Below are 20,989 nucleotides of genomic sequence, written 5' to 3'. Positions count from 1 at the left end.
ATTTCTCAAAACTCAGGGAACTGGATTTCCGTCCTGAACACTCTTCTTGTTTGAGGTTTCTCTTGTGCTCTCTGCCCCTTTCACCTCCCACCAATACTTTTTCCACATATATCTATGCTTCACTCAAATACCAATCTATCAGTCAGGGTTTCCCTGACCACCCCCAGGGTTAAGTGAGGAGATAATTTAGGAAGCTACTGAACTAATCCAGACCAGATACAGCAGAGTGAGCTAACTGGGGTGGTAGCATTAGAGGTGAAGAAGTGGAAAGAATCAGGATCCATAAATGTTTGTTTGAATGAATGGATAACAGTGTCCATTTGTTGAGCAATTACTGTATGGCAGACATGGTACCAGGTGCTTTATACATAGGACCTTATTTACCCTTAAAATGAACCTAAGGAATAAGTGTGATATCTCCATTGTATAAATGAGAGATCGAACCTTATGGAGGTTCAATAACGTGCCACAAGTCACACATAATTGTTGGGGCTGTGATGTGGATTCAGGTCTGTTTGATCAGAGCAAGAGAGAAAAATGGAAAGCAAAATATATATCTGTATATCTATACATAGAAACATAGATAAATATAGAAGTAGATACAGGGGGCCAGCCAGGTGGCATAGTGGTTAAGTTCCCATGCTCCACTTTGGTTGCCCAGGGTTCAAGGATTCAGATCCCAAGTGTGGATCTACACACTGCTCATCAAGCCATGCTGTGGCAGTTTCCCACATACAAAAAATAGAGGAGGATTGGCACAAGTGTAGCTCAGGGCCAGTCTTCCTCCCCTCCCCTCCCAAAAAAAGAAATAGATACAGGTCTGAATAAATCTGTGATGGTTAATTTTAGGTGTCAACTTAAGAGGGTGCTTTTGGATGAAATTAATATTCAAATTGATGAACTTTGAGTAAACAGATTGCCCTCCATAATATAGGTGGGCCTCATCCAATCAGTTGAAGGTCTGAACAGAACAAAAAGATTGCCCTCCCGGAGCAAGAGGGAACTCTCCAGCAGACTGCCTTCAGACTTCATCTGCACCATCAGCTGTCCTGGGTCTTGAGCCTGCTGGTCTAGACTGCAGATTTGACTTACCAGCCTCCATAATCACGTGAGCCAGTTCTTTAAAATAAATCTCTTTCCTATAATTGGCCAAGGGGTGCTGCTAAGGAACCTGGGTGACGGGACATGGAGGTTCATTATACTCTCCTTTTCACTTTTGTGTATCTTTGAAATTTGACCTTATACTTTTCTGTCTTTTTCAAATTTTTCATGATAGTGATTACTTTAGATATTGGGAAGAATACTTTTTGGCAAAGAAGAAATCAAAAAAATTAGTCACTGCCTATATATATATATAGTATATATCTTTGGTTCTGTTTCTCTGGAGAACCCTGACTAATGCAATCTCTCTCTCTCTCTGTCTCTCTCTGTCTCTCTGTCTCTCTCTCTATTGAAAGAGAAGAAAACGAACAATTGAAAGAGCTATGACAAAGAGATGATCGTGATCTTGAGATTATGGGTCACCAGCCATGGGAATAGCTGCTGTAATGATGTATGGAGGAAAATGATCAATTAAAATTTTATCTTTTGTTAATGATGTTCTTTGCTGGACATAGATGATTTTCAGTTTTGAACAAAGTTTTTATATGATAAACTGGTTAGATTAGCTCATATATTGTATATGTATATTTTACACAAACTTGCCAATACACATGCACACACATACACAGCATCTTGGCCAAGAAGACCCATCTGAGTCTGTAGACTTGAGGGGCATTGCTGACCTATGTTGGTTCGAGAGTGACGTAGAATGAGCATGGCGGCTCAACACAGGAAGATTCCCAGTAGGTAGAGATTCCTTTACTGAAAACAGAGCCTTAGCAGAAGGAACATTTTCTTACTTCACAAGTGGCATCTTTATTCTAGTAGTGGGGAAAGCTAAAGTCAGATGCCTCCTGCTAAGAACTTGGGAGGTTATATTTTGACAGCCCAGCTGGCTATGCAAAACAGAACATGGCAATCAACAAAGATGCATCTCAGCTCTTCTAGCTCAAGTGGCTCCAGCTCTAGGATGATACAAAAGGGACTCAATAAAAGGATATTAAAAGACTGAAAATGTCATGGTGACATTATCTTTTGGAAATACCAGACCATCAGTTAAAGTGCTGCTTCCCAGTGGTACAGTTTGCAGGATTTGTAGCTGGAATTTGTGGGTTGTCTATTGCAGTTCATAGAAGATACTTTACTGGGAGTTTTGTGGGGAAAATTTGCCCTGCACCCGACTTGGCAGGAATTATATCTAATGTGCATTCTCTGCACATCCTAGCAAAATTTTTAGTGTTAGTAAACGGCAATAAATTGGGGACATGTGACAAACTAATTGCATTCAGTTATAGAAAGAAGTTTTAGAGTGAAGACACATGTGCCTAAAGCTCCATGTTTCCTGTGAAGAGTATCATTGATTTTTATAGGACTACAATGCATGCTTGAAGTAGCAAAGATTTTTATTTCCTTTTTTTGAGATTTATAAGAACTTCATCAATTGTGTAGATTCCCTAGCCACATACAGAATGTAGAAGTACAGGTATATTTTTGCTAAATGGTATAGATGCCTTCCAGCAAAGTCAGCTTTAAAGCTAATCCCATTTCCCTGGGATGTCCTTTAAAACTTAGAGATGATTTCCCAAAGGGGCAAAATCTTCTAACAATCCTAGCTACAGACTCTTAGTGAAACAGTAGATAGCCCACTGGCATGATGGATGTGTGGATATTTTGATGATAGATTATTAGCTTCAACTCAGGAACTCAAATTTTCCTAACTTTTACCCAGTATCATAATTTCTTTCTTCAGCTTAACTTATTTTCTCCAATACCAAAGATATTTTTCCTAATTACCATAACCAACCTTATTGTCCTTCTTTTCATGTCATCTTTTATTTATTCAACAGTTACTGGTAGACAAACACAGTGAAGAAACATAGATAAAGAAACAGTACCTACCCTCAGGAGCTTACAATCTATGTAGAGGAGCTTTCACTCTCTAATAACAGCATTTAACTTCCAATTAATACTAAAATCTATACGGCACTTCACAATTTACAAAATGTATTCATATAAATTATCTCTTTTAAGCTTTCAACAACTTCTTACACAGTAGGTAGGTTAGGTATTTTCATGCCTCTAGATCTCAGAGAAGTGAAGTGACTTGCTGAGTCCTTGCCAGTGTCTTTGATGGAGAATGCTGGCTCAAATCCTGTGTTCTTTTCATTACACTATGTTATGCCTAGCTGTGGTGGTTTTTTGTCAACTTGACTGGGCCAAGGGATGTCCAGATATCTGGTTAAACATTATTTCTGGGTGTGTCTATGAGAATGTCTCTGGAAGAGATTAGCATTTGAACTGGTGGACTGAGTAAAGCAGATGGCCCTCCCCAGTATAGGCGGGCATCCTCCAATCCACTGAGGGCCAGAATAGAGCAAAAAGGCAGAAGAAGATTGAAATCACTCTGCCTGACTGAGCTGGGACACTGATCTTCTCCTGCCTCCACCATTGCTGGATATCAGGCCTCCAGCCTCAGACTAGCATCTACAGCATTGTCTTTCCTGGGTCTCCAGCTTGTAGATGACAGATTGTAGGATTTCTCAGCTTCCATGATCATGTGAACCAACACCCTATAATAAATCTCTTTCTAGTTATATATGTCCTATCGGTTCTGTCTCTCTAGAGAAACCTGACTAACACACTAACAAAGCTTTTTATTTTTTTTGAAGAACTTTATATTTCTCTTTTGGTATAGACCACGTCTAATAGAGCAGTTATTCATACCACATAAGCTGGCAGGTGCTACTCTATCTAAAATCTAGAGGTTCTCAACCACATTTCATGGCTCACTGTTATACTCTAATAAGTTGAATTTGAGCCAATAAAATTATAATGATAGTAAAATGGAACACAGTCTAGTTTTTCTCTCATTATTTCAACATTCTCTCTGTAGTGAAAAAAGAGATAGAGTTGGAGCAAAAAAAAAGATAATTTCATATAAACCTACCCAGGCATGTGGGATGATGAATGACAATGTCTGTTCTCAATGTAGTATAGCAGAATAAATGTTGGTAACCATCATATTATCTGATAATTTCATCCTTATAGCTCTCAGGTTTTAAAATGCAAATTATATACAATTAATTCATTTCCTACTTGGTCAATGTAGAGAAAATTGAGGTTGTCTCAACAATGTCCATTTTATCTTTCACCCATTTTGTGGCTAAGATAAGTTTAGATGTAATTGATCTTCCCACCCACCCCTGCAAAGATGGACTCTGAGAGCTTTATCCAATCAGAGAATGATGCCCTTGACCAGTGTGATTTATAAATGATGGTCCAATTAAACCAAAGCTTACACCTCTTATTTGATTATGGATAGAAGATTCTTACTTCTTCAGTTTCCCTGCCCTTTCACCCTACAACCCATGGTTAATATGAATGAGGAAGCATGAAAGACACTGGTATTAGCAGCCATGTTAAAAACATGGAGGAAGCCAGCCTAATTTTGACACCAACATGGAGCAGGGAAGATCTTAGCAAACTGCAAAAAATAGGCCCAGAGTCCTGGCTGGACTGTGCCTGAAGCCTACACTACCTCTGGACTTTTCTGTTCCTACATGAGTAAATTGCTCAAATTTTTTAAACTTCTGTTATCAGCTTCTATTATTTGCAACCAATAGTATCCTCACTGAAACTATCCATTCAGAATATGTAGTTAGGAATGAAGAATGTTGGAGCTGAACATCATTTATAAATTGTAAATCATCTAGGGCAAGATGAAATGTTTTTGTACATTCACTTAGAAAAAAACAAATAACAGGGACATAGGAATTATTTATGGACCTTCAGAAGTGGAAATTTCATGAGGATTTTAACTAGGTTCAGCTTTCTTTAAAAGCAAAAAGATCATCTCTAAGATAATAAGATTCTACACAGTAGGAGACGTTACTGCTCAGCATTAGCACATCAATCCCACTGAAAAATGACCACGCAGGTCCATCTCAAGAGCCTCATCACTGCACAAATTGGTGGACTTATGAAGTGATGGATTTTCTGCCACCTTTGGGATAATATTCTGCAATAGCTCATCACAAACTAACGGCCTTGCACACAATGTTTAGCTTTCTTATGAAGAGAGTCACTCATTAGGTTAAGTAAGAATTACTACTTTCCAAAAGCTATGACTGCATAAAAATTTTGATCATGGATAGGCCTTTGATTAAAAATCCAACAAAGGTACAAATCACATAAGCAGATGATATTCAGTCTCACTATACTGGTAACATAGAAATGATTCTAATGAGCCAAAGAAATCTAAATTTAACCCCAAACCATCTCTTAGCTCCTAATAGAACTGCAAATAATGGCTCTATTGGTAAATTATTACAAATTGTGCTTCAATGACCTGACAAGTCATATGATTGATTAGTGGGAGTCACTAGGTCATTTTCTATCCAAAATATCTCTCCAGGCTATGAAGGCTGCAGCTATAAGAAAAACATAATTCACAACATCTCACCCTCTTCCCTCTTATCAGTCTAGAAGTGGACTTGCTCTGTGTACTACTGTTGCCTCTGTGTCTTGAAGCACAGAGACAACAGGAGTAGAGACAGCCTCTGAAAAAAAGCTGTTTGGCTATAACTCTTTACTCTTGATAGTCTCTCTATCTGAAAAATACATCTTAAACTACAAACCTAGGTAAGAATTTCTGTGCAGCGAATTCCCATAAGAATATATAAACCAGTTGATAACAGATATTTTCACTGTGGTCTGAACTAATGCATTAAGTTTTGAGTACTTGAATCATGTATATTCAAAGATAATATTCCCAAATACAATTAAGTTTTATCTGTTTATAAGAAGTCAGGATTTCTATCTGGTGAGATTTTTGTTGGTTCTCATTATTGTATGGATTTGAAATTGACTTTTGATAAGTCTTAAATTCTTTGGGCCTCAGTTTCTTCATCTGTAAAAGGAAATGTTTAGAATGATGATCACTAAGATTATTTTCAGTTTAAAATAACAAAGGTAGTAACAATAGCATCAACTGAGTCCCATCTTAGTTATTCTACTAAACACAGTGGTAGAATGCATAAAGTCTGGTCTCTAGTCTTGTTATAACCACATTCATCAGCTCCGTGATTATTAATAGGTTGAAATAGCTTGATCATCCAAGATTTTACATCTTCTGGGTAGTTTAGGAGTTAACTCAGGGCCAGCAGAATCTTCATCCTTCTTCAGAGACAGGAACAGCAAAGAGACACCATTTCTCCTAAGTACTCCTGGAAGAGAAGGGAGTGTCCAGGACAATCCAACAGATAAATTAAACAGGCAGGTTATATTCCTAATAGATCACTTTTGCTAAGGATAGAGCTCTTTAGTTGGTGATGGCAGCTTTATCCAAGTGGTGAGGTTAAGGAAGAAAGCATTCCAAGAAGAGAAATGGAAACACATTTGTTGGATCTTTTTATAGGCTCTGGCATCCCCACCAAATTGAAACCATCCAAAGACTGGTTTTCTTTTCGTTTTGTTTTGTTTTTTACTGAGGAATTATTTAGATTTCAGAGCAATTAAATAGAAGCTTGACTTTGAAGCAGTAACAAGATTAAAACCAATACCAATTTCTGAGTGAGTTGTTGCATTTCCTTTAGCTACAAGGCTTCAGTGCTCCACCACGGTGGAGAGAGGGGTGCAGGGAGAAGCGGTTGATTGTTTTAACGGGATTTGATTTTTGTACATGGTCCTGGTTTGTTATCCAATATTTGTGTTGCTCTAACTTTCTGCATATTGGTTGTTTAATGAATGTTCTACTACCTTTCTAAATAGTACCAAAATAAAAGTAATCTTGCATCCTTACCAAAAAAATTTGAGGCACAGAATGCATTTTACATCTTTAAAAAATCTTCTAATATAGTCAGCTTTCTAAAAGTGGAATGGTATTATTCATTCATTGAACAAGTATTTCTTGAGCACCAACTCTGTGCCAACCATAGTGCTAGATGTTGGAGATACAGGTGAACAGTACACACCAGGTCCCCATTCTCATGGAGTTTCCAGCCTAATAGGGAAGATAGACAATTAAATAAGCAATTCCACTACCGTGTGACAGGAGTTCTAATAGGTAATGAACAGAGTGATGCAAGAATGCAAAGAAGGCACCTCTATCCCAATCTTGAGTCAGAGAGGCTTCCCTGAAAAAGCGGCATCTAAGCTGAGGAATCTGATTATTGGAGATTTGAGTTCAAGTAATGTGCTCACAGTAACAGACAACTCACACACAAGCATAACAAGGACAGTGAGTTTCTACTATATGCCAGGCACTGATGATCTATGTGCTTTATACGCCTTATTTCATTTAATTCTTGCAAGAGGTCTTCAAGATAAATACTATTATTCTTATTATAAGGCTGAAACTTAAAGTGATTCAGTGACTTTTCAATGTTATATGACTAATATGTAGCAAAACCAAGATTCTGTTTGACTGGTCTGTTTGACTTTAAAGTCCATGATATTTCCATTGTCTAGCCATATAAAAGAAACCCTTTAGCTAAAATATGGGAAAAAATTTAAAAATGGACTCCTTAAAATAGTATGATAGTTATCATTGAAAATATTACACTAATTTACCATTAAAGATGGTGAGAACACCACCACAGTTGTGTCCTCTCTCTCCAGAGAGTATATTAAAATGTAGTAAAGAAAAAGTCTCTAGAAAGCTATACTAATAAAGAGAATGATGGAGTCACCATCACTCATGAACCAGGGATTTCAATGGGTTTCTGGAGAACAAAAGGAGGAGTAATGTTTGCTGATGAAACAGGGCAGAGCAAGCTGAAACCTGATGGAATGGAGAAGAAAATGACTAGGAAGGAGCAGACTTGCCTCCTAGAACTTGGGAGCAGCTCACGAGTGGAGTGGGAGTAAGAATGGAACAGTAGAATTGATGCCTAGGACTGGAAATAATGCAGTCAATTGGAAGTATGTGTTTGGAACAATTGGACAAATCGTTCTGAAATGGAGATCAGCTGCAATGGGGAATTGAACTCCCAAGCAGAAGACTGAATGTCTTTTATTTGGGGGACCTGAATGGCTCCAGAGACAAAACATTCTAGAATCTTTAATGGATCATTTAAAGGATCTCTGTTTGATCCACCTAAAGCAATGCCTGGTTATCAACAAGCCAAATCAGGTTTCAGTGGAATGAAGAATCAACCAAAACTTAGACATTTGAGAAAAGCTTCCAGTGTGAACATTGGGAAAAATAAGCAAACAAAGGGGGAAAAGATAGAAATAAAAAGACCTAGGAGAAAATAGAGACAGTTCATAGAATAAAAAAGACGTTTTAAAAAAGAAAGAAAGAAAAAACACTCCAATTAGCATCCTTTGAGATACGAGAGAATATATTGCATCCCTAAAACAAAATCAGGACACATAAAAAAGGAATAGCTGCAAACAAGAAAGAATTCTTTGGAATTAAGAATGAGATTGGCAAACTATTAAATTCAACAGACAACTTGAGAGATAATGTCAAGAAAATCTCCCATAATGTAGAACAAAACGAAAAAGAGACAGAATAAGAAAGAAAAACTAAAAGATCAATCTAGGAGGCTCAGAGAAGAAGAAATAATCATTGTAAATAGACAAAAATTCCCCAGAGACAAAGACAACATGAGTGTCCAGATTTAAAGGGCCCACTGATTTTTCAGCTCTTTCAATAAGCAAACATAACCGTAAATTTCATAAATTCTAGAATGAAGAGATAACCCAAACATCTCTAGAGAGAAAGAACAGATCACTTTCAAAGCAGTGAAAGTCCAAATGGCAGTGAACTTCCCAACAGCATTACCAGATGCTCCAGTTTTTGAGAGAAACTTATTTTTTATCTTAAAATCCTCTACTCAGCCACTTACGTAGAATTTTTTTTAACACAGTCATGCAAGGACTCAAAACTTAACTCCCACATACTCTTTCTTAGGAAGTTATTGGAGGATGTGCAAGAAAACAGGACACAAACTAAGAAAAAGAAAAAGAATGGAAGAAAAAGCAAATCCAAAAAGTGAACTTCCATGAATACAGCTGTGCAGTAGGCCAACACATAACTAGTCCAATTTAGAGCAGGAGGAAAGGGGGCTCTGGCAACAAAATATAGGGATGACACACATGATATAATGCCTCACTTGAAAATCTGAACACACGAAAATAGGCAAATCTGCAGGAGAGAGGAAAACAATAGAGACTCAAGAGAGAAAGCTGTATGAGAAAGTAAATGTATGAGTGAAACCGCACAGTAATTGTCTTTCTCCATCTGACTTATTTAGCTTAGCATGACACCCTCAAGTTCCATCCATGTTGTTGCAAATGGCACGATTTCATCTTTTTTTATGGCTGGGTAGTATTTTATTGCATACATATACACACGCATATATATATATATGCGTGTGTATATATATACACACCACATCTTCTTTATCCCTTCATCCATTGATGGTCATTTAGGTGTTTCCAAGTCTTGGCTATTGTGCATAACACCGCAGTGAACATAGGGGTGCAGAATTTTGGTGGTGAACATGATGCACACTATACAGAAGTTGAAATATAATGAAGTACACCTGACATTTATTTACTATTATAAGCCAGTGTGACTTCAATAAAATTAAAAAATAACATAATGTATTCAAGAAAAAAAGGGAATGTAATCAAAGTATACTTCTTAGCCTTCCAGTAAGTATACATACATTATCAATTTAATTTAAAAGCTTTGATATGATTGTTTGGGGAGGATAGTAGTGGGAGAGATGTGCATGTGTGTGTAAGAGAACCATACCGTCATCTGACATAATAAGGAAGTTAGTAGATGAATCTAAAATTGATAGATCAAGGAGCAGCCAAATAGCATATTACTTAGAGATTTGGGAATAACTACCAGAAGAAGCAAATAAGAGTTACAAGTACAATAGTTGTCCGTAGGCACCTGAACCAGGAGAGAAGAAGGGCATGGGACCTAAGATTACTATTTCGTCATTATAAGGATTTTGAGGCTATTTGATTTTTTTAGCCATATGTATGTTACTAACATAAATTGAAAAGTTTATAAAAGGAAAAAAATATTATATGTCAAATCATCTGTTAAAAAGTCAACACAGGGGGCCAGCCCTGTGGCACAGTGGCTGAGTTTGGTGCACTCTTTGGCTTTGGTGGCCTGAGTTTGTGGGTTTGGATCCTGGGTGCAGACCTACGTTCCTTACCAGCCATGCTGTGGTGGCAATCCACATATAAAGTGGAGGAAGACTGGTATAGATGTTGGCTCAGGGTGAATCTTGCTCAGCAAAAAAAAAAAGCCAACATCCTAACACTCAGAATACGAATCAATAACAAGTACACATTATCAATAAACAATTTCAATCCCTTGCGAATGTGTTGAGGACTACTTACCAAACTGGTAATTCTTTACAACTTTTTCGGAATGAAAATTACATAAGTGAGTATTCTGAAGAGTAAGTCTCAGAAAAATCGGAAATCATTTGCTCTATTTATTCTGTATTGATTCTCTGAAATTTGTTAGTATGTTTTCTATGACTTTTTTCCTCAGACCTGTCTTTTGTTTTATGAATTATCTCACCCATCTCATCATTACTATAATTTTATTATTATGAATCATAAAACATTTAGGGGGGAGCGTCTGTTGCTCATTGTTGTATCCCCAGTGCTTGGAACAATCTGGCAAATGGTCAGCATCCCACAAACGTTTGTTGAGTAAAGGAGCAAATTAAAGACAGTGTCTCATTTAAAGCAGTGCTAATTTCTGGTGTCTTCTTGTTACTTTGATGTTTCTGCTTTGGCAGGGAATAAGCAAGCTATTAGACAAACATGAGCTTGGCTAAACAACTGAAAACTGAAGCCTTCGTGACTCAGTTCAGTCTGTGCTATTTTTCGGACATCCGAAGTCTGGTTGTAGTTTGCTCAAAAATGTGTTTGCTCATTGTGTGCAGAGGGATCTTATCTCAACTGACATCTTTTCTTTTTTGTTTTACGACTGGGAGCCAAACCACGTTAAAGACTGGAAGAAATTAGCAACTGTCCAACATCTGAAAGCAAAAGAGTTCGTAATTGAGGGAAATAAAAACTTAGTCCTGGGGTCACTCTCTCTCCTTTACCTTCCCTGTTCATTGCTGGGGGGCTCTGGTGAGTTAACAAGTGGAATTCATCAAAGTAGACCCAACACATTACATGATTGCCATTGTGTATAACTCGGCAGCTGAGGGGGAGGATTGATCATTTTTCCATTTAGCTTAGGAGAATGATCCATTTGTCACTTGCAATACTTTCAGGGGCTTTCCTCCAGAAGTTTGTTCTGCAGATGGGTAATCAGATGTGTGACAGACTTGAGGAGAGTGTTGCCAGCAAGAATTACCCAAACTATATCCTCTGGGGACGGAACATAAGCTCTTGTCTGCAGGAAATTGAATCCTGGAGTGATCGGGCCTCCTGAAGGGTTCCATGAACCACATGAGAGGGTTGAGTGAAATAATAGTTGGTGGGAAAATACTTCCCTTCTGCTGAGGTTAAGTCTGAACCAGTAGATTCTTTCAGTCAGAATGTGAGTAAGAGCTGTCTCTGTTTTGCAGCTGGCCTTGAAAAGGTAGGTGGACAAGAGAGAAAAGGCCGTCTTAAAAAGCCAGTTCCCAAGTACAGTAACTATGCAATTCTAAGAATTATAACTCAATCATTGTTCTGGTAGCTGTACAAAGACAAAACCTTCAAGATTTGACTAATTTGGATGCCTTTAGGAAATTATAATTTCTGAATTACTGTAGAAAGTGCTAGCTGAGATTCTGCTTGCTATAAAAATAGGTGTGGGGTGGGGTGCTCAAAATGGTGAGAAGCAAAGTTAAATCGTGTCTGTCTTTTTCCGTTACTCATGTACGATATTTGGTCGACAAGTTCATTTCAGCCAACAATGGGCCCAGACTTATTACAATGGGTCCAGTTCTTAAGGCACTTTTATCTGCATCATGACCCAAGAACCTTCATTTTAAATTTTCATTTTTTAGAATGATAACAGCAGAATAACACACATTTAGTAAAGCATACAATGCCTGAGTGTAGTGTTCAGTACATTTCACACAAGTCTTGCATTTACATATCCCAGAAAGTTTCCACATGCCCCTCCCAGTCATTAACCCTGCAAAGATAACCACTATTCTGACTTCCTTCGGGAAAGATTAATTTTGCTTATTCCTGAATCTGCATTTTAATAAAAACCCCAAGAGATTCTTGTGTACATTGAAGTTTGAGAAGCACTGACTTGAAGTTTTGAACATAAAGCAAAAGAGAAATCTCCTGTCCAGGCCCTTTAAATAAAACAAAGCACAAAATCCATGTGTTTAGATTGATCTATACTGTGGTGATCACAAATCAATATTTTCAATTTCATCATGAAAGCTCTGCAAGGGAATAAAATACAGCTTTGTGCCTGTACTAATATTGATGCCAGATATCAGCAAGGTTCACCTGAAGCCAGACACCTACGAATTCCTATTATCATAAATAGACCATGAGGCTTCCTAGACTCAGAGTGTACTTTCATTTGCATGGGCAGGAAATTCAGATTCAGGTCATATTTTTTTCCCTGTCAGCCGTGGTACATTTTCCTTACCCATTCTAATCTGTCACTTTCAGTCTCATGGGTAAACTTTATGGTTTACTGTACTGTAATTTTAATATTGAATGCAATTTTACCAAGTTGTAGGAGGTGGTATGCCTTTCAATGAATCCAAATAAAGCTGTAAATATTAAGATAGGAACTCTCCATATCCACTTCTTATGGTTTATAAAATTTTATTTTTGGTTGATAAAATAATATTTTGATCTTCTTTGGCCACCTTTTCCTATCCCTTTAGCAATATCTTATAACACCATATGATTCTTCCAGAGTCCTTTTTGAGACTTTCCAGACCAACTTTTGATGATCTGCTTGCCTGATAATCTGTTCATCTCTTCACAGCTAGCAGTGACTACTCAATGCATTTAAATCCGGGATTTCTGAGAGCATCACTCTAAATCAATATTTTCTAATTAAGTGGATATTTGAATAAGGCTACATTAAGTTTCTTTCATCTCCCACTGTGGGTTGCAACAGGCCCGGCCACTCTCCGGAATGTCTGAGGTGTCATGATGTTTGACAATGTTTGTCAATGTCTTTAAGTGATTATTCAAATATTTCCATTACCTTAGTCGCCATTACCAAAGAATGCACAGGTTCCCTGGGCATCAGTGGCAAGAGTTAAGAAGATTCATCAAATCATCTCAAAGAAAAGCTCACTCTCACTCTGACTGATTCTAACCCAGTCTTTGTGATACAAGCAAATGCTATAAGTCAGGCTATAGAAATTGTGCTGTCATAACGACAGAGACTGAAAATTTTGCACCAACAATTTACATTTTATTCTTACCAATTAAATCTTGTAAAGCAAAACTATGACTTATGAAAGAGGAAATTACTAACACTAAAACCAGTATTATATTTTCATATGAGGTACCTATAGATAGATAGATAGATATTTCTAGTCACTTCTGAAAGGTGTTATTTACATTATGAGAGACAAAGTGAACTTGTTTTACTGTTAATTATACCAGCTTTTGTTCAATAGCACTAGGCTAAAATGAGGCAGGTTAGCATCAACAACTTTATCTTCAAATTCAGTTTCCTAGAAACTAAAATTGACTTTATATTTTCAAATATAAAACTAATACAGGTGAATTATAAAAATATAGACAATACAGAAAAGTAGAGAGAAGAAAAACGGCACTTGTAGTCACTCATCCTTGGACAACAACCATTGCCATCATGGTGGATTTCCTTCTAGGCTTCTCCTGGCTGCCGTTTTGACGTGGTTGTCATCACTTTGTAGTCTACTTATTTCATTTGATATTTTATCATGATATTTCATATTACTGAAACACTTCATGAACACAATTTTTAACAATTATATGTTTTCTTGTATGAATATAATGTAGTTTAATTTATCATTTGTCTAATGTTGAGCAATTAGCCGATTTCAAATTTTTTACTGATATAAGTAAAACTATCATGAACATCTTTGTTCATAAGACCTTTATATTTCTGATTATTTAATATGGATACTCTGAAGAATTAATGTAGGTCAAAGGGAATTATCATCTTAAGGGAATGTACTATGACGTTTTCCCCAAAGAATTGCACTAAATAACGTATCTGTGAGTAATACATCCTTTCTGTTTCTGTTATTGATTTTAACCTTCAAACCCAAACTTAGCCAAGTCCCGTTTAGAACCCTTATGTTACATGAAATTAGTTACACCCTCTCCAATGTCCAGGCTCATCTAACAAAGAAACTAGACGGAGCGGGGGTAAAAAGTAAGAAAAATAGAAGAGGGAAGGAAGGAAGGGAGGAAGGGGGGGAAGGAGAAGGAAGGAAGGAATGGAGGGAGGGAGGGATCTAGGGAGGAAGGAAAGAAAAGCAGACAGAAAGGGAGTAAGGGAGGAAGACAGGCATGCAGGAAGGCAGGACTTTTGTAAAGGATACTGAATCTGCAGTTTCCCACGTCCAAAGGATAGCCCTTTACACTAGCTGGTTCTTCTCAACCTTCTTCTGATTCATGCCTAGGGATGTACTTACGCATAAAATGGATTCCAAATCCTCTCTTTCCTAAACAGCACTCTTCAAAACCCTAAGCTTATGAAAATAGATGTGAAATTAGCCCTCTTTCTCCTTTTGCCAGTCTACATGAGTTTTCACACACATCATTTCTTTTGATTCTCCAATCAATTATTGTGAAATAGGTATTATTACCCCAAATTTACAAATGGAAAAACAAACTCAGAGAGGTTAAGCGTCTTCTCCTGTGTCAGCTAGTAAATGGTGGGGTCAGGTCTCGCACCTGGGTTACTTGTGCCTCCAATTTTACTCTGCTCCAAGATTTCTATGGCTTCTTGATTTCTGCTCACTTATCTGATTTCTCACACTGGCATTGCTCTGGCATTCTTAGCTTTTTGCCTGGGCTTTGCCTCTTTAGACTGGGCTTCCTGCCTTGTTCTTCAAACTGCTACGGCTCACATCGCAACCTGTCAATTTGCCAACTTTGTATTACTGAATTGTGTTTATTTAAGAAAACTTCCCTTTGATGTCTTTTAAACAATGAGGAGACTTTATTAGAATATCCAGTGGAGATATTTCCCCTTAAATGTGACCACTGACTTCCTATTCATTTAAAGGTCTGACCTATTCCTCTGTCAATAGTCTCTTGCGTACCTATATCACCATGCTGGGTACGGGAGAACAGTTGTTCTTCCTGTAAATTCCCCACGCGGATCGAGTTGCTATACCATTGTGGAAAAATCTGCTAATTGCTCGTCAACCTCATATCTCATCTTCCTGGACACAGAGTACATTTTCCATATGACTAAGTTCTGGCCATTGGGATGGGAGTGAAAGTCCTATGTGCCACTTCCAGGCCTGGAAAAGTCTTGGATATGCAGTCAATCCTTCACATTCATTTTCCTTTCACTGGCTTGAAGCGACCTTTGAAGCCACATGTTGAAGATGGTAGAGCTACAGACAGAAAGAACCTGGGTTCCTGAAATACTGCTTGAAAAAGAGCTCGCTATCAACAAGGAAAACCCATTTAGGACTTTACAAGAGCAAGAAGTAAACTTCTTTCTTGTTGGTCCCACTATACATTTTGGGGTTTATATGTTTCACCAGTTAGCCTACTCCATTGAGGACAGCCACGAACATCTCTGCGTAAAAGATGGTTAATTGCTAGTTAAGGAGTACCTCTTTGGTGCTGTATTTTGACTATATAGCAGAATTAAAGCTATTCATTTTTAAATAGGAATTTTCAACAAGATTTTGTGTACATGAATGCGCATGTTTGTGTGTCAAATACTTTTTAGGAGCTAAGACCCTTACACTTCCTGCAAGCTTTTAGTCTATAAAACAAAGCCCTGTAGCACTGCTTTTCTTTTTAAAATGGCATGTAGTTGCATTGCATTTAACAGAACCTTGTCCCAGGGTTGGAAGGGAGCAGATCTCTCCAAGAGTAGAGTCTCATAACCTACATTCCCAGGGCAATGCCAGCAATCTCCAAAGAAACCCACGTGGCCACCCATTAGGTAGAACTGCTAACACAGAATGGCCCTGTTCTCTCTTCCCATTTTAACTGTCAGCAGCGGAGTGTCATGAGCCTGACGGGTCATTCTTCAGGCTGCTGGAGATGTGAGGAAGGATTAATTAAGAGGCCTTGATGACTTATGAGATATGTGCAGGACTTATGAGAGTGTGAGAAGCATAAAAGGAAATTACTTCCAGTGTTTAAATCCAGCAGATTACAGGATTCAAGCATCCATTAACAGAAGTAAGGAAGTCAGAAAGAGGAAGAGTTTGTTCTGAGAGGAAGACAATGTGTTCCACTTTGATGTTGTTGATCTTGAGGCCAGAAGCCATGCTTGTTTCATTTAATAAATAAGAGTTCTCTTCCCTCCTCTCCTTAAGCCCATCATCCTCTTTTATCTGACCTTAGCCAAATGCCCTCATCTCTGCCTTTGGTGTGTGATTTAGCACACCATTCAGTGATCCTGCATTTCTAAGTATGAACATCTTTTGGAGATGCCTTGCCAGAACTGAAATTTAAAAAAAAAAAAAAAGCAAGAGAAAGCATCTAAGTATAATTTATCCATACTTTATTTAATTCCATCTTGTTTTTAAGAGCAAAAAAAAAAAAAAGCTCTAATCAAATATCTGCCTGGTTCTTGCAGTGAAGCATAGTCTGTCATGTCTTCTCTCTTGGTTGGGCTGCAATACATTTTTGGATTTATCTGTTTCACCAGTTAGTCTGCCCTACTGAGGACAACCATGAACATTTCTGCATAGCAGCATTGCTGACTAAATAATCCCCATCAGGTCAACGTTAACTATCAGGAGATATTCACCAAAGCAATTCCCCCACCACTTTAGCTGAGCTGTGGGAAGAAACAAACCCTCAAGGCTCTGGATAAATGAAAAATTCATTTGAAAAGGAATTTTAGTTTCTTAAGTTACAGCTCTAAATAGTCCTGAGACATCCCAACTCTGAGCTTCTTATTTCCAGCAGCCTTTCCCTGTGATCCTCTGCAGTCACCCCATTCCCTGGGTCACACCCTGAGCCACCGTCACCTGAAACAGCTTAAATCGCCCGCGCTGACCACAGCCCTCGTTCCTGCAAAAATCTCACTCCATTGCTCCTGATACATTTTATCGTTCAACTCATTGAAGTTTCTAATGCTCTGACCATTTCTATTTTTTTCCAGGTCATCGTCCACTTCCCCACCTCAGCCCTGGCCACCTCCCTGTCCAAATTCCTTCTGGTCCAGCCTAGATTTTATGGCACACCATTTCAACAAACTTCTTGTTAGAATCAATTCCTTCTGCCCCAGCCCTGCTAACCGAAGTTCTTTCTCAACCTAACATTTGCCCTCTATGCTCCTGTGCCCAGACTCCTGAAGAATAATGCAGAATACCATGCTAAAAATACACTGCGTCTCACCTCAGCTGAGCTCCCTGAACCACTGAGCCACCCTTTGGTTAGCCATCTCTCCCATTCCCTTCAGTAGCTGTCCCTGATATCCATCAGTCTTGCCAGACATCATATTCCACCCCTAACCTCTTCTGCCTCAGCAGATATTTCCTCATGGTTCACAGGGGGAAAAAAAGGTGCTATCAGGAAAGATCTTTCTCACCCTCCTCTCTCAACAGGGATATACTTATCCGTACTGCACCACCTTTTCCTCATATCCTAGAGGGAGAAACTTCTACCTAAGGCTGGTCCTTCCATCTGTTCTTTAGATCCTTTCTGCTCTCAATTACTCAGTCTTTACACTCTCAATTATCTCTTCTTTTTCCTGCATCATCAACTTCCTCTCAACTGGATCCTTCCTTCAGCACCATTTAAAAATGTTTACTTTTCTCCCATCTTAATAAAGAGCCTACCTTGGTCCTATCCTCACTTCTTCCCTTCTCCATTGCCCTTCCCATAAGAGTTGTTTATGCTTCCTGTCTCCACGTCCTCCTTTGCATCTCTCAACCTTTTGTAATTTGCTGCTACTTCAACTACATTATTAAAATTACTCTTGCTCAGATCATTTCAATGACTTCCATGGTGCTAAATTTAAAGGCTAGTTTTTCATTCTCTTTCTTGACCTCCCTGAAGTATTTACTGCTCCTGGCCAATCTCACCTCTTCAAGTGCTCTCTCCTGGTTCTAGAGTAACATTCTCGCTTGTTTCTCCTCTCACCTCTCTAACCAGTCTTTCTCAATCTGCTTCCTGGACTCTTCTTCCTATAAATATATATTTTAAAAAATGTTTAAAAACAAACTGGCTAGCTTCCTAGTAGAGTTTCTGGGCTGAGTGTAACACAGCAAGGTTCTGCCATGACAACATCATGCAGGTTGTGGCTGTCAACACACACATGCCTGCAGGCTTTACTAGTTTAGGCACCATAATCATGGATCTTGGTGGCAATTCACTTTATACCAGGTCATATACAGTGCTTCCAGCTGCCCTGAGGAGGAGGAGGGGCCTCACTGCTGTGGCAGAAAGCAATTACATTTGGAAAAGTGTCTGAAGTACTCCTAGATGTTGTGAATGGCCTGCTTTTCCTTCACTCACAAGGCATTGTGCACTTGGACCTGAAGCTGGCAAACATTTGACCAATGAGCAAGATGCCTGCAAAATTGGTGACTTTGGTGGCTCTGAGAAGCTGGAAGATCTGCTGTGCTTCCAGACTCCTCCTTACCAGCTAGATGGCACATACACCCACTGAGCCCCAGAGCTCCTGAAAGAAGAGAACAGAATGCCCAAAGCTGACATCTATACTTTTGCCATCAATCTCTGGCAAATGACTACCAAGGAAATGCCTTACTCAGGGGAGCATCAGTATATGGTCTATACTGAGTGGCCTATAATCTTCACTTGTCTCTCTCAGCAGCTGTCTTCACTGACTCCATCTCTAGGAAAAGACTCGAGAAGATCATCCATCATCCACTGGCTGCCACAGGGCCAGTGCTTTGCAGTGGCTAAGTGCAGGACTTCTCCTGGTTGACTTTCTCTCTTTAAAAGCTGAATTCAGCTGACTCTAAACCTGTATCAAGACAAGCTTTTGTCTGTTTCTACTCATTTTTAACGAAGTGAAGATATAGAAAAAAATATATTTGTAAAATGAATTTTTAGAAAATAAAGTTACTAAAAACTCAAAAAATTTCTTTCCAATTTTTAGCAACTTTATTATTTGTGATTCTGCTTCCTCAAGGAAAAACTGTTTTTAAGTGGTCCTTGAATAATCTTTAATTGAATCGGAGTGCTAATCCTATACCATGTATGTAACTCATATATAATTTATATGATATGATTTATAAAGTTTATAAAGGCTTTGATTTCATCAGATAATGAGAGTTGAAGTTAGACTTGCCTGGGCTCACAACTTGGCTTTGAAACTTGCCTGCTGTGTGTACTTGAGCAAGTTACTTAATTTCTCTCTGCCTGTTTCCTCATCTATAAAGTGGAGATAACTTTCATGCCCAGCGCATGATGGCTCCGACAGCTCGCCTCTCACAGTGTATGTAAAGTGCTCAAGACAGTGCCTGGCCCCTTGCAATCACTCAGTAAATGGTAGGCACATTGTTATTGTTACAGCTATTGTTATTATGCTGAGTTTTCCTAAAGCAAAAAGAAACAAGCCAAAATCTTAAAATAATTCGAATGACTAATAAATCATCTTAAATCTGAGATACAAATAGTCTTAAAAATCTTTTTTAAAAAATCTTTGAGGGCCTGGCCCTGTGGCCGACTGGTTAAAGTTCTGTGTGCTCCGCTTCACTGGCCCGGGTTTGTGGGTTGGGATTCTGGGCGAGGACCTACTCCACTCACCAGCCATGCTGTGGCAGTGTCCCACACACAAACAAACAGAGGAAGGCTGACACAGGTGTTAGCTCAGGGTGAATCTTCCTCAAGCAAAAAAAGAGGAAGATTGGCAATGGACGTTAGTTCAGGGTGAATCTTCCTCAGCAAAATATCTTTGAGCCAAAAAATTTCTATTTGCCTTGTATGTTTATGAATGTTACTCCCTAACTTACACCCCTTCATGTGGGCTAAAAACTTTGAAAACTCTAACATTCGATAATCAAGAGAATGCCAGTTCTATCTAAATTAGATGCATTCAGTACTTTCTCAAAAATTCATATTCCCACAAAAAGGGATGAGAAAAGAGAGCGAAAATATATCTCAAATGTATTATTCTCATTAGTCCTTCCTGACTTATTTTCTTTTACTTTTTACTTTGGTGTGAAGACAAATGTACTTACTGTGCACATGCCATGTGCCTGGCATTGTTCAGGGCACCTGGCAGAGCTCTGCGAACAAGAGAGATGGTCTCTGCTCTCATGAAGCTTGAAGTCTAACATGGGGTTTTAAAAAGGGATCTAATGCTATTTTATAAATTGTTTGTTTTTCATAAATTGTATGTTCATCTCTTATTGTATTTTAAATTAAAATTGGCATTTTAAAATGTAAATTATAGTACATAAATATTGTATTCTGGAATCGGGGATAAAATTAAATGTCTTTGTAGTATGTGTTTTCATTTATTTTTTAAAATGGATCACATGCCTACCTTGTGGCTAGAAAATGTGAAATTGTAGTTCAGATAGTAATTATCTTTCTCAGAGATGTTGCTTTTGTGTAAAATCAGAAAACAATGTTATTATCATTAGATCTTATTAAGCAGTTTAATAAGTGGCTTTTTTGTTTTTGCTGGAATCTAAATGTATTACTCTCAAATTTTGGTCCAGTGGAGCATAAAAAAAGTCCTAAACAATTTACACTAGAAATTCTTCCAGATAAAACATTTCCGCATAGAAGTTTTTCAAGAAGA

At 38.2% G+C, this 20,989-nt stretch overlaps 1 pseudogene; it reads left to right on the top strand.

Annotated features, from left to right (window-relative positions):
- LOC106838841 (proto-oncogene serine/threonine-protein kinase mos-like) overlaps positions 1-19,193 on the top strand; it is a 68,983-nt pseudogene extending 49,790 nt beyond the window's left edge.
- Positions 19,194-20,989: the final 1,796 nt, after the last annotated feature.

Source organism: Equus asinus, chromosome 24 (genome assembly GCF_041296235.1).
Source record: "Equus asinus isolate D_3611 breed Donkey chromosome 24, EquAss-T2T_v2, whole genome shotgun sequence".
Classification (NCBI taxonomy): Eukaryota; Metazoa; Chordata; class Mammalia; order Perissodactyla; family Equidae; genus Equus; species Equus asinus.
The sequence above is the reverse complement of the archived record's forward strand: the minus strand, read 5'-3'. Positions and strand labels throughout refer to the sequence as shown.